Source organism: Colossoma macropomum, unplaced genomic scaffold, assembly GCF_904425465.1.
Source record: "Colossoma macropomum unplaced genomic scaffold, Colossoma_macropomum, whole genome shotgun sequence".
In the NCBI taxonomy this organism is placed as follows: Eukaryota; Metazoa; Chordata; class Actinopteri; order Characiformes; family Serrasalmidae; genus Colossoma; species Colossoma macropomum.
The window spans coordinates 38,282,025-38,294,238 of record NW_023494805.1 but is presented as its reverse complement, the minus strand read 5'-3'; the positions used below and the strand labels follow the sequence as shown (position 1 = coordinate 38,294,238).

The 12,214-nt window shown below is 40.5% G+C and overlaps 1 protein-coding gene across 1 annotated transcript in view; it reads right to left on the bottom strand.

The window, feature by feature from the left end:
- dipk2aa (divergent protein kinase domain 2Aa) overlaps positions 1 to 5,352 on the bottom strand; it is a 40,760-nt gene extending 35,408 nt beyond the window's left edge. The window contains exon 1 of the mRNA XM_036597069.1: positions 5,053 to 5,352. The gene's annotated coding sequence lies outside the window, so the exon portion shown is untranslated. The remainder of the gene's footprint in view (positions 1 to 5,052) is intronic.
- Between the last annotated feature and the right edge of the window lie 6,862 nt (positions 5,353 to 12,214).

Sequence of the window (12,214 nt, the reverse complement as noted above, 5' to 3'; positions counted from 1 at the left end):
CAGCTGGAGGAGGTTCATACTGAGACCTTGTAAAATTACATAATAAACTTTATGCTCATTTAAACCATTTACAGTTTACTGCATTGTTCTGTAATGATTTACAAGTGAAATGAATCATTTTGAAATTGGATGAATCTTTTTGAATCACCCTGTATAATATCATGTGAAAAATAATGTCTCAGGCATTAGGCGGCATATTCATAACCCCTTCATGTAATAAACCTCCGTGAGGGAGCTTTTAGAGGCATTAAACTCTTCAAACGTCTGGTTCCCGTCACCATCCCTGTGAGCGATTCTGGCTCGGAACGCAACATTTCACATCAAACTACTCTGGACTTTGTTTCCATCTTAGTGACTTGACTATGCGCAACTTTTGAAATCAACAACCTTTAAATTTTAAGCCACAAAAATATGCAAACTAACTAAACTGCGACTGATGACTACACCTTGGGTTGGCCAAGTGCACCATTAATCGTTGGAACAACTCAACAGGAAGACTAGAATGGGCTTTTAAGCTGTACTACACTGCTATTCCTCTTCATCCTCAGAGGTTTATGAGCGATAAAAGAAAGTCTAATACAGTGGAGGAAGAGAACTCAAACAGTAAAGCTCTTCCCTTTGAACAAAATGGAAAGCACTCTTCACTAACACCACATAATAAGCTCACTCTCCTTGTAGACGTTCACTGCAGGTAGAGAACAGACAGTTAGGACTTCTATCAAAGGTGTAAGACGCGTGTGTGGTGTTTAAAGCACTGAAGTTTGGCAGATGGTGACAGCTTTGAGGATGACTCATCAGAGTTTCAGATGCTCCAGACGAAAACTGGGCACCAACACGGACAACAAAGTCTGAGCCCAAACTTTAAAAGCCCGAAGTAGGCTACACGATTCTCGACACAGCCTGTAGAGAAGATACAGCGCCGGAAAACTTGTGTGCCCAACATTTTACTGTCCTCATTGCAAAACTCCACCGAGATCTCCCGTTCCGCGAGAGAAAACTCCAGTACGGAGCGCTCTTCAGAAGCCGAAATGAAGGGAAATTCCGAAAGAAACCAAAAAAAAACAAGCCCAATCAGACAGATTTTCTTTTTTTAAAGCCATCACTTATTAGAGCATAGCAAAAAGGAGCCCCTGTGTAAGCATAATGACTGGAGAACATGAATAAAACAACTCCTTAATGCGATTTCCAGAGTCATGCTCCCGTAAGAATTATTCCGCTGTAGCACATAAAAGACGGTGTTTTAAGTGGCTGAACATTTATTGCGTTTCGCATCGCCTCGAGTTGCGCTAGGCTCCTCTGGAGTTTGGGCCGAAAATGAAAAACCGCAGCTGTCGTGGTTATTGACTGCTCCAGTCAATAATGTTTGATCACACCGGCATTACGCTGCCAGTACAACAGTCAGCAACCAGGAGAACAGACTATTCTCTATTGTCCATGGCTGGGGCATTTAGGCAGAAGCAGGACTAACAATTAACGTCCACTGAATTGGCTTAACCCCAAACAACTCAGCACACCATCCTGGTGTTTTTCCCCTCTTAGGTCTTAAGTGAAACAGAGCTAGCAGAGCGATTCATCTCCCTCAGCTGAGAAATGATTACACTGCTTTCTGAAGTTACTTTCCCTCCGCTCTGTACGTGCAGCAGGCTGAGTTATGACTTCCAAGAAAACTTTCGAGCTCCTTCCACCGAGCGCTCTCAATTCAAACAATGCGTCTGTATGTAGGCCAGAGCATGACCCCAACTCACTGTCCGTCAGGCGGATCTAATACGTAAAATATAGCTGGCTGGTGCAGTATTTCCCAATCCTGCTCCTGGAGCGCCTCTGCACTACACATTTCACTGCTTTCCCTGCTTTAATTCATCATTTTTACCTCATAAAGTGTCTCGTAATGAGCTGTTGAGTGCAGTCAGGTGCGTCAAAGCAGGGAAAATGAAGAAATGTGCCAGGATCTGAAATGGGAAACTGTAGACTGGGCTGGAGACTAAAGGCTACAATTAGAGACAGCACAAAACAGCTTTACTCATATTGAAGCCTTGAGTGCCGGCTGTTACCGATCTGATATTTCCTCTTTCAAAACACCAAAGCTACATAAATGGGAGTTTCACTGATTTTTCAACATTTCTGCAAAACTCGGCTGCTGAGACGTAAAGTTGTGTAGAGTAGTCTGATGTTAAATGGCTCGTTCTGGAAAACCGTCGTTTTCCAGTGAACCTGTACGTCTTGTCTGAACTTTTACACATAATGCCGATAATGATAAAATAGTAGAAACAAGTGTTTTCCTTGGGTGCTATTTTGCCGTAGAAATTCCGGCATGAACCTTGACCATGAATAGATTTTAAAAATTATTTTTCAAGCCAGAAACTTTCCTTAAAACTATCATTTAAGGAGGTCTGGGCCTTCAGACAGTGTATTCAGAACTATTACTGTGAGGGAGCTTTTAGAGGCATTAAACGTCTAGACGTCTCTTCAGACGTCTGGTTCCTATCACCACCACTGTGAACAATTCTGATTATGTTTCTCGGGAATGAAGCATTTCACATCTTGACAAAAGAATTATGCGGAAATTTTGAAAAACCACAAAGCAAAAGCCAAATGCATCACCAGCTAATCAGACTGCAATCCGATTGCTATGGGCACAATATGCAAATCAGATACAGCTACTCACAACTACCAGCTGGCTGTGCTTCTGCTTTGAATACGTCTTGGTGCGTTTGCACCTGGATTATCTCTACCTGGATATAATTCGCATACGCCAGATGCTTGAAATGACCAGGTGTAAACGCGGTCTAAAAATAGCTGATTATGCTGAAACTACTCCAACACTGTAGAACCACAAAGGAAGAAATACACAGATTACTGTATCACCATATTACAGTAAGAGTGGGTGCTGTTTCAGGACAGATCAGCTCCGGACGCGTCTGGAACGGATTCTTTTTTCCTTTCGATGTCCAATCCAGTATTTTTGGCTGCGATCGGCCTGATACCGATCCATACGGAAAGGCCATATCTAGCTACAACAAACGCCGGACGGAAACTTTATTAATCCCAAAGGAAGCTGCAGGTTTACGGCAACAACAAAAGGGACAGAGCAAGATGTGCACGTATTAAAAAAAAAGACTTAGAAGTGAAAATCTGTGATCTAGGATTAGGACTACGAGAAAATATGACCTTACAAATCCCACAACATTGCCTCCAACTCTAAAGAAGCAACCTTTTCCATAGTCTGATTTACATTAATCTGGTTAATTTGGCTGTATAAGCTACTGCATCATCTGTCACCTTATATATTCACATATTTTTCATCTACGTTCCTCAGTCTTTGACTAGTCGACAGAGGAAGTCTCAGTGACTCGTAGAACAGAAGGACGTGCTCTACCGCAGCAATGATCGTGCAGAATTTCGTTTCAAACCACATCTAACAAGCTGGACGACATCCTTATTCACCAAACACTACTGCAACTGATCCAGCCTAGAAAGCACGTCTGAAGACATGCGTTAGTTAGAGCGGCTGTAGCAGATTAGGGTGAGAACCAAACTCTCCGTCATACAGAATGGTCCAAATTATGACTCAAAGTTTAATTATTATCACCATAATCAGGGACATGGTCAGGCTGGCGTACTGCTGAGAAATGTGACAATATATATATTGTTATTGTAAAAAAAATTTGTCACAATACAACATGCTGTGTTGAACACTGACCAAGTGTATGTTTCATTATAAAGAGAGCAAGATTAGTCCAGTTTAACTGGATTTAGTTCGATAGTGTGCCCAATATTGAATACAAATCATTGTGTTCAGTTTTTATTAGTTTATTTTTTTTTATGTAGCTCTACTGGTTCTGTTTTCTTTCTTCCAGCTGTTGAGATTTCTGAAAGAACAATATCGTGATATATTGTGTATCTTGAAATATCACAATATTATATTTATGCCATATATCGCCCACCTCTAGGACACAAGGCAGGCCTGTCTAATTGCATTTACTCACTTCCATGTGCTACTTTTGGCTGATTTATACTTTCTAAGTATTTTCAACTACAATACATTTACTTCTGCTCATGTATTATTGTGAAAAAGTAAAAATACGTTGTCCTGAGTTCTACTTTAGTCCAAATAATGTAGTTATTTCTTGTTTAGGCTGTTGCTGTTGCTCACACATCTTACTTTTGAGTTTCAGCATTTTATTTCAGAATAAAACAATACCAAACAGGCAATAACAGAGCCCGAATAATGTCAGTTCCGAGGCTGAAATACTAAAAATATACTTGTCACACTAAAAAAACTGCGAGGCTGAATTTGGCTTCTTTTTCGAATTTTCCGATCCACCTTAAACGGCGCAGCATTAACTGCACCATTTAAGGTGGAACGGAAAATTCGAAAAAGAAGCCAAATTCAGCTCCACTAGAGTCCTACAGGGAATTCGGTACCGGAGTGGAGGAGTTTTTTTGGACCTAATACTTCTTTGTAGGTACTTTTACTCCTCTTTGAGACATTATTTCATTTAAGAACCAACACTTTTACCTTAAAACAACACTTTTAGCTTAAGAACCAACATTTTAACCGCCTTTTCTTTCATAAATAAACGAATAAACACCAATCCGTTCGGAGTTACCGTTACCGGTAAACGCTAAAGAAAATAGACCTTCGGTGAGCAAAACCAGCTCACAAACTGACAGAAACTGAGGTAAATAGTATAAAAAAAGAAGTATAGCAACTTTAAAAACTAGATTCCGACGAGAAAATAGGCGAAAAAGTGCTAAAAACAACACAGGAGAAACAGCGAAAAGTCAGCAGCACCGAGCTACGGTAGGTAAGTTGACGCTAACGGTAAAAACGGTCAACTCGCAGAAATACGAGGGGGGATTTAACGTTACGACAAAAGTTAAACATTTAACTTGAACTCTGCTGGAAAAAGACGTTTTGTTTTCACATTAGCGACCTGAAACCGGTCCATTCGTACATTAGGAGCGCCTTAAACTGTATATACAGCAGTAAACGCGGAGCAGAAGGTTTATATGAAATGAATACGAGCCCCAAAAACTGCCGATACACACCGAGTCTGAGTGGGAAAACTCCGCCGCTGTCAGCCCGAAGAACAAACATTCGCTCTCCTCTCCTCTCTTCTATCCTCTCTTCTCTCAACTCCTTCCTTCCTTTCCTTCTTTCTCTTTCTGCAGGTCGACGTGTCCGCCCCTCGGCTCAGTGCAGTTCCTTTTCTTCTTTATTCCCCACTGTTTTCACTCCTCAGGCCGGTCGAGCGGAGGCTGTTTCCTCTCTAATCCGAGTTCAATCTTCCTCGAGCAGCTGCGCGAGAAGAAAAAAAAAATCCCCCCCCACCTCCTCACTCACACTCCTCCGCTCCGCTCTCGTCCTTTACGACCCTTTCGGTGCCTTTACGTTCGCTGCTGGTTCCTAGGTGATGGTGGTCACGCCCCGCCCTCTCGTATGTCACGCCTCCAGGCCCCTCCCACTTATTTGACTATTTTACGGAAAACGCGCTGTAAAATTGTGACGCGTTTAAAAATGAACTGTGAAATGATATAAATTACTGCTTTAGCAGGTTCTACAGGAAAATAATAGGTAATTTCGGTCTATTTATTTATTTATTTATTTATCTATTTATTTGACTTTACTTTTATAAAATATTGAATTATATCTGCACCTCCTTCTTCTTTTCCTTTCTTTTCTCCCCCTCAGATCCTGGCAATGTATGTCGTCCTGTGATGAATGATCTCTTACAATATATTTTTTTAAAAAATTGATCATAAAAAAGAAATGATATACGTTGTGCTCTGTCAGGTTATTATATGTTGTTTCTCTAAGCTCAGCAAAGTTGTGAAAATGACAGCTTTTCATTCAGTATAAGCACTATAAATAAAAAAATAAAAGAATAAAAGACATTTTGCATGCAGAGTATTTATTTATTTATTTATTTATTTATTTTTGGTAAATGTCACATTACATTTCAAATCATCAGTTGAACAATTATTCAACTTGTTTGGAAGAAAAACAGAATACTTATAATAATAATAATAATAATAATAATAATAATAATATTTATTTGGATAGGAATTCAATAGAAAGCATGTAAAACCGTTTTCTAATAATCATATTCTGTTTAATGTTGTGCGTTCAGAAGCTGCGGAATCTCATCACACCTGATCAAAGCCGGCGGACTGTGTGCGCTGTATCTTTATTTGTATTCTGCCGCCCTCTACTGGCGGCCACGAAGAAGCGCTGAAAATGCAGACGCTTGAATGAAGGAGAACTGCACCGATTTTTGAAAAAAATCTGCATAATTAAATGATTAAGATGTAAACAAAGTTATTCAGAGTGGTTTGGTGTGAAATGCTCTGTTCTAGTGAAACTTACTGAGTCAGAATGGTTTACAGTGGTGGTGATAGGAACCAGATGTCCACCTCTAAAAGCTCCACCACAGAAAGTTATTACATGAAATTGTTATGAATACGCAACCTGACGTGTGAAACATTTTTATAGTAGTTTTATAATAAAGCTTTTGTCTGAAATGTATTTTAATGAATTTATTTTCATCAATTAATGGTGGAGGAATACATGAAGGGTCATCTGAGGCAAAATAGTCCCCAGAGAAAATTTATTTTCCACTATTTTACCATTACAGCATTACATATAAGACTCAGAAGACACGTGTAGGTTCACTGGTGGTTTTGGATAGTAAATAAAATGGCTATATTTGTGTTGTAGACGTGGTGATACATCACCACCACTGTGAAGAAATATGAGTCTCCAAGTTTCTCTGCAAAATAACCATTTTATATCAAACCACTCAAACCAATTTTATACATTTTAAGCCAAGACCTTACCTCAAAGCTATCATAAAATCATTTCTCAGATATCAGGCAGTGTATTCATAACAATTTAACGTAATAACTTTCTGTGAGGGAACTTTTAGAGGTGGACGTCGGTTCCTATCACCGCCACTGTGAAAAACGTACTGACTCAGTAAGTTTCTCTAGAACAGTGCATTTCACACCAAACCGCACTGACTTTGTTTACATCTTAATAATTGAATTATGCAGAAAAATTCGTAGAATTCCCTTTCAAAGGAATAGTTTCTAGTCCAAATAATGAACAAAGGCTGGTAGCCAGTTAGCACTGTACAAATAAATCATGTTAATCATCCACTTCCCAAATAAATGTTCATTAATAGTTAAAATGATCTGGTTTATTTTCACTTGTTCTTTATTATTCAACGTCTCCAGCTTCGTAACTTCACAATATACTGTAATACCAAGGCGCAGCCTGAGGGAAGGGCTGCTGCTGCAGCTCTAATGCAGCTGCCTCTGCTGAGCTACTACGTTTATACTAACGTTAGGTGAAATTTGAACTCGTGGCTCGGCCAATCATATCAGACCTCTTCGGTTGTGAGCCAATCACATCAGACCTTGTAAGTTGTAAGCCAATCATATCAGACCTCTTCGGTTGTGAGCCAATCATATCAGACCTTGTAAGTTTTAAGCCAATCATATCAGACATTGTAAGTTTTAAGCCAATCATATCAGGCCGGTCGTTCTGCAAATTAACGTCGGCAACCGTTAAAGCTGCAGACAGGATTTTGGCTAAAATCTCAATAAAATAAACATTATAACTTATTCGAAATCCATAATACACAGAGTGAAACAGTAGCCAAGTAGTTACAGAGTGAAGATACCCAAGTACAGTGTGGATTCGTGGCACATTATGGTCAGTATAACTGACCTGGCCGTCAGGTTTGTACTCGGTTGTTTGTTAGCTAGCTGGCTAACTGAGTTTACGGTTATAGCGGTTAGGCTAACGGTAGCATTAGCCAGTTAGCTAACGAACCAACTAGTTTAAGAATTTGAAGACAACACTTTAAAGTGAGAGTGAGAAGAGCAACACAGGTGGAAATGACAATATTGACAGTTCTATATTTTTGGTTTTCTGTTTTTATTCGTTACCTTATTTGAGAACAATGACACAGGTTTTTGCTATAGCTGTATAGTTGTTATTATACACCGGTTAGTTCCGGCCACGCGAGCTGATTGGTTGAGAGGCGTTCTAACCGCGCTGTTATTTCACCATAACATCACGGGTTTTTCACAAACACTGTATCACTCCGCTGAGACGCCGTTGCTAAGCAACGACTTTGCCAGCTGTAGGAGACGCTCAAGACGTGTGAGCGTTTTTACTTCTTACTTTGCCACAAACAGAAAACGGACACTTTTAAGATCACATTTGACCGACAGCCGATTTGGTCAGACTCTGAAGATGAGACGACACTAAATTCCCAAACTGTCATCACCACTGAGCAGCTTTTCAGTCGGCAGCTGTGACAGAAGAACAGCTAAACAACCTGGAATCAGCCAGAAATGAACCCAATACCATTCGCCAAACGTGTAGTCTGATCTTCAGAGTCTGACCAAATCGGACTGAGCCATAAAACTGCCACAATAAAAAACAAAAAAGCTGCTCAGTGGTGATGACAGTTTGGGAATTTAGTGTAAGGAGCTGGAGAACGAACTGCCGGCTGTACAGCGAGTGGGCGGAGCTCGTTACTCTGACGTAGCAACAAGCTGCTCGTTAAGGAACTATAATTTGGTGAAGGAACTGCGAACATTAAAGCATATTAAGCGCCGCGTTCACGGCCCAGTTTATTAATTTATTACTTTATTTATTTAACTGTTGTATAAAAGCAATAGAACACTCGAGGAGTGTGTTATCACGTATAACATCACGGCTGTGATGATCTACGGTGACCAAATCACAGCCGTGATGTTATTTCGCGATAACACGCTCCGTCTCGGGTTCCACTGCTTAAATAGTAGATTAATGTAATGGAAACTAAGAGGCTGCAGCTCTGTCGAAGGCCAGTCAGATGAGAAGATTTTTACCAGCTAAAACAAAGAATATTGATCGCTCATTATTTCCTGGAGTTCTCGTAAATCTGACTTTAATGAAAACAATGTATTACTAAACACAGGTGAGGGGAGGGAGCGAAAGAAGCTGAAGGAGACTGACAGGGCTGAAGGAGCAGATCTGATGGAGGTTAGTGATTAAGAGAAAGTGATGGAGAGTTGTTTAAGCTTTTAGTTAAAATTAATGCTGAATTTAATTGAACTAGAAATATACTTTTTGTCCTTATGACCATGAATTGCTGTCATCTGGCTTATTAAACATGCCAACAGTGCAAAGTCACACCCTTTCTGACTGAACCAGCTGAGACTGAACTGATCTGTAATCTGTGTGTTTGAATAATATATTTAGGCCCTTTTAGTTTATCTAAGAATGAGGAGATGGCATTGATCAATTTTAGTACCTTTGTTATGAGTGGTTGGATATCATATTTAAGTCAGTTTGGCTCTGTGCTTAATGCAAACTACAAAGAGACAGACCTACTGTGTGTCAGTTTGACCAAAAAGCCATTTTTGATCGATTTTCTGATTATAAAAGTGCACGATGGACAGACATTTTGAGGGCCATTAAAAAATTCTTCTTGGGATCATGCCCCCAGACCCCCATAGTACAGACATAGCCCCCTATCCATAAACCTCCAGTGATGTCCCTGATGTTAACTCATAACTAGTTCTATTCATTGTTAGCCAAGTTAGCTCCTTTGGCTTTTGGCTGAAGTGTCCATCTAATCTTATCCAAGCCCTGACCGTAAAGAGCATAACAAAGCCACAAATGCAGTCTGGGATCAGATTAAACTGCAGATAACACCCACCGTTTGAGCCTGTGGAGACCACTGTGAGGCCATTAGGGCGAATCTGTGTATCTGAGGCCGGGATCATTACGCTGATAGCGCAGATGGATGCGGGCAGGAATGATGAGGATATCATCACATTACAGAGACCATTATAGAAGACCAGGCACAAGGGAGCAGAGTCCATTACACCAGCACAGACTGACACTTAGCCTGGAGGACAAACCTACCACACATACAAATGCTCCGTCTCATCGAGTCACCAGTTTCACGTCTGTCTTTCCTGCTGTGGAACCAAATTTGTTATATACACCCTGCTAGAAAACCAGCAAAACCAGCATATATTTTGTTTTGGTTGGGTAACCAGCTAAACCAGCGAAGACCAGCTAAGAACAGCTGGTCTGTGCTGTTTTTAAGCAGGACAGTACCGTGCAAAGGTCAGAGACCATACATTCATTTCATTTCCGGTCAAAATGGGCACTAAGTATAAGTCATTTATTGTTCTGCATCAGTGAAAAGCAGAAAACATATATTTAACAGAAAATTACACAGAAGTCTCCATAATTAATTCACAGTTGTGTGCGAAAGGGAGCTTAAATATGACGATTTTCTGCAATTTTTAATGCACGCTTTGTGTTTATTTATAGTTTCACATATGGGAAAATATAAAATGTGCCATAACTTTTGCACAGGCCAGATTATTTTAACCCCCCCCCCCAAAAAAAATGAGTGCTCTGTAGAGGACGTGTTAATTTTCACTTAGAAAAACAACCATGCCTAAGTTAACAGGTGCACCAAAGCTTTTGCACACAACTGTAATATCTGTTGTTTCAGTATTGACTGTTCATTTCAGAGTGATTTTCTCCTTTCTGTCAAAGATGAACGCTTTAAGGTCTGTTTATCTGATGGGGACAGTTGTGGTGTCTGCCAGGTCTTCCACGTGGGTGAATAACATTAAGCACATAGCCATGCAGTCTCAATAGACAAACACTGGCGGCGCACTGATGAGCTTCATAACGTTAAACATGGCACTGTTATAGGATGCCACCTCTGCCAGTTGACTCCGGAGCAGTGGAAACGTATTCTGTGGAATGGTGAATCAGGCTTCTCAGTCTGATGGACGAGTCTGGGTTTGGCGAATGCCAGGAGAACGTCACCTGCCTGACTGCACTGTGCCAGCTGTAAGGTTTGGTGGAGGAGGGATGATGCTATGGGGTTGTTTTTCAGGGTTTGGCCGAGAACCCTTAGCTCTAGTGAAGGGAAATCTTAATGCTTCAGCAGAACAAGACATTCTGGACAATTGTTTTCTTTCAACTCTGTGGGAACAGTTTGGGGAAGACCATTTTCTGTTCCAGCATGACTGAGCCCCAGCACACAAAGAGATCTCCACAAAGGCCTGGCTGGGTGAGTTTGGTGTGGAAGACCTTGACTGGCCCTCACAGAGCCCTGACCTCAACCTCATCAAACACCTTTGGGATGAACTAGAACAGAGATTGTGAGCCAGGCCCTCTCGTCCAACATCAGTGTCTGACCTCATAAATGCTCTTCTGGATGAATGGGCAAAAATTCCCACAGACACTCTCAGAAATCTTGTAGAAAGCTTCCCAGAAGAGTGGAAGCTGTTAGAGCTGCAAAGGGTGACCAGCTCCGTATTAATGCCTATGGATTTAGAATGGGGTGTCATAAAAGCTCCTGTAGGTGTGATGTGTAGGTGTCCCAGTACTTTTGTCCACATAGTGTATCTAATCTCAGAAATACCTAAAAAATTAATGACTTGTACTTAATGGCTGTTTTGACTAGAAATGAAATGAAATAAAGGTGGTCTTACACTTTGCATAGTGCTGTATTTTCTACATATTTGCTTCTGTGTTCAAATCCAGAGATACAAGTTTAGATTTTCTGTTATGATCACCAAGTTTTATACTCAGTTTTTATCTGTTCTGACCTGAACTCACCTCAATACAGGCATTTGTATTGGTGAACTTTGCTCAGAAGATGGCAGCAAAACGACAAGTTTAAGCATTTGCAATATTCTTTCAGTGGATTTCTATAACATACATAACAAACAGATACGCTACCCCAAAATAGTGGATCAGCCAAGTTATTTACTTATAAAATTGTTTTTCTTATAGAGAACAGTATATTGTTCAGTGCCAGAAACCACATAAGTAAGTTTATTTGAGTTTATTTTATAGGTGTGATGATTCAGATGTAACACGATGCTAACTGGTGGGATAGAGGCTTCCATTACTTGCTAGCTGCATCAGCCTCGTAGCTCCATGAGGTCCTACCTCATAGATCCACAATGTAGGTGTAGCTCATCTGTTGCTGCCCAATTTTTTAGCCACCCTCTGCATCCATTAGTGGTCAATATCTGACCACAGGCCTGTTAAACAGTTTATTTGGGTGGTTGACCGGGTGTTGCTAGGCCTTGCTGCGCTGTCCCAGGTGGTTGCTAATGTGTTTATTGATTAAAATCTTTTCTTTCAATCTATAAAAACAGAGCTGTGCAT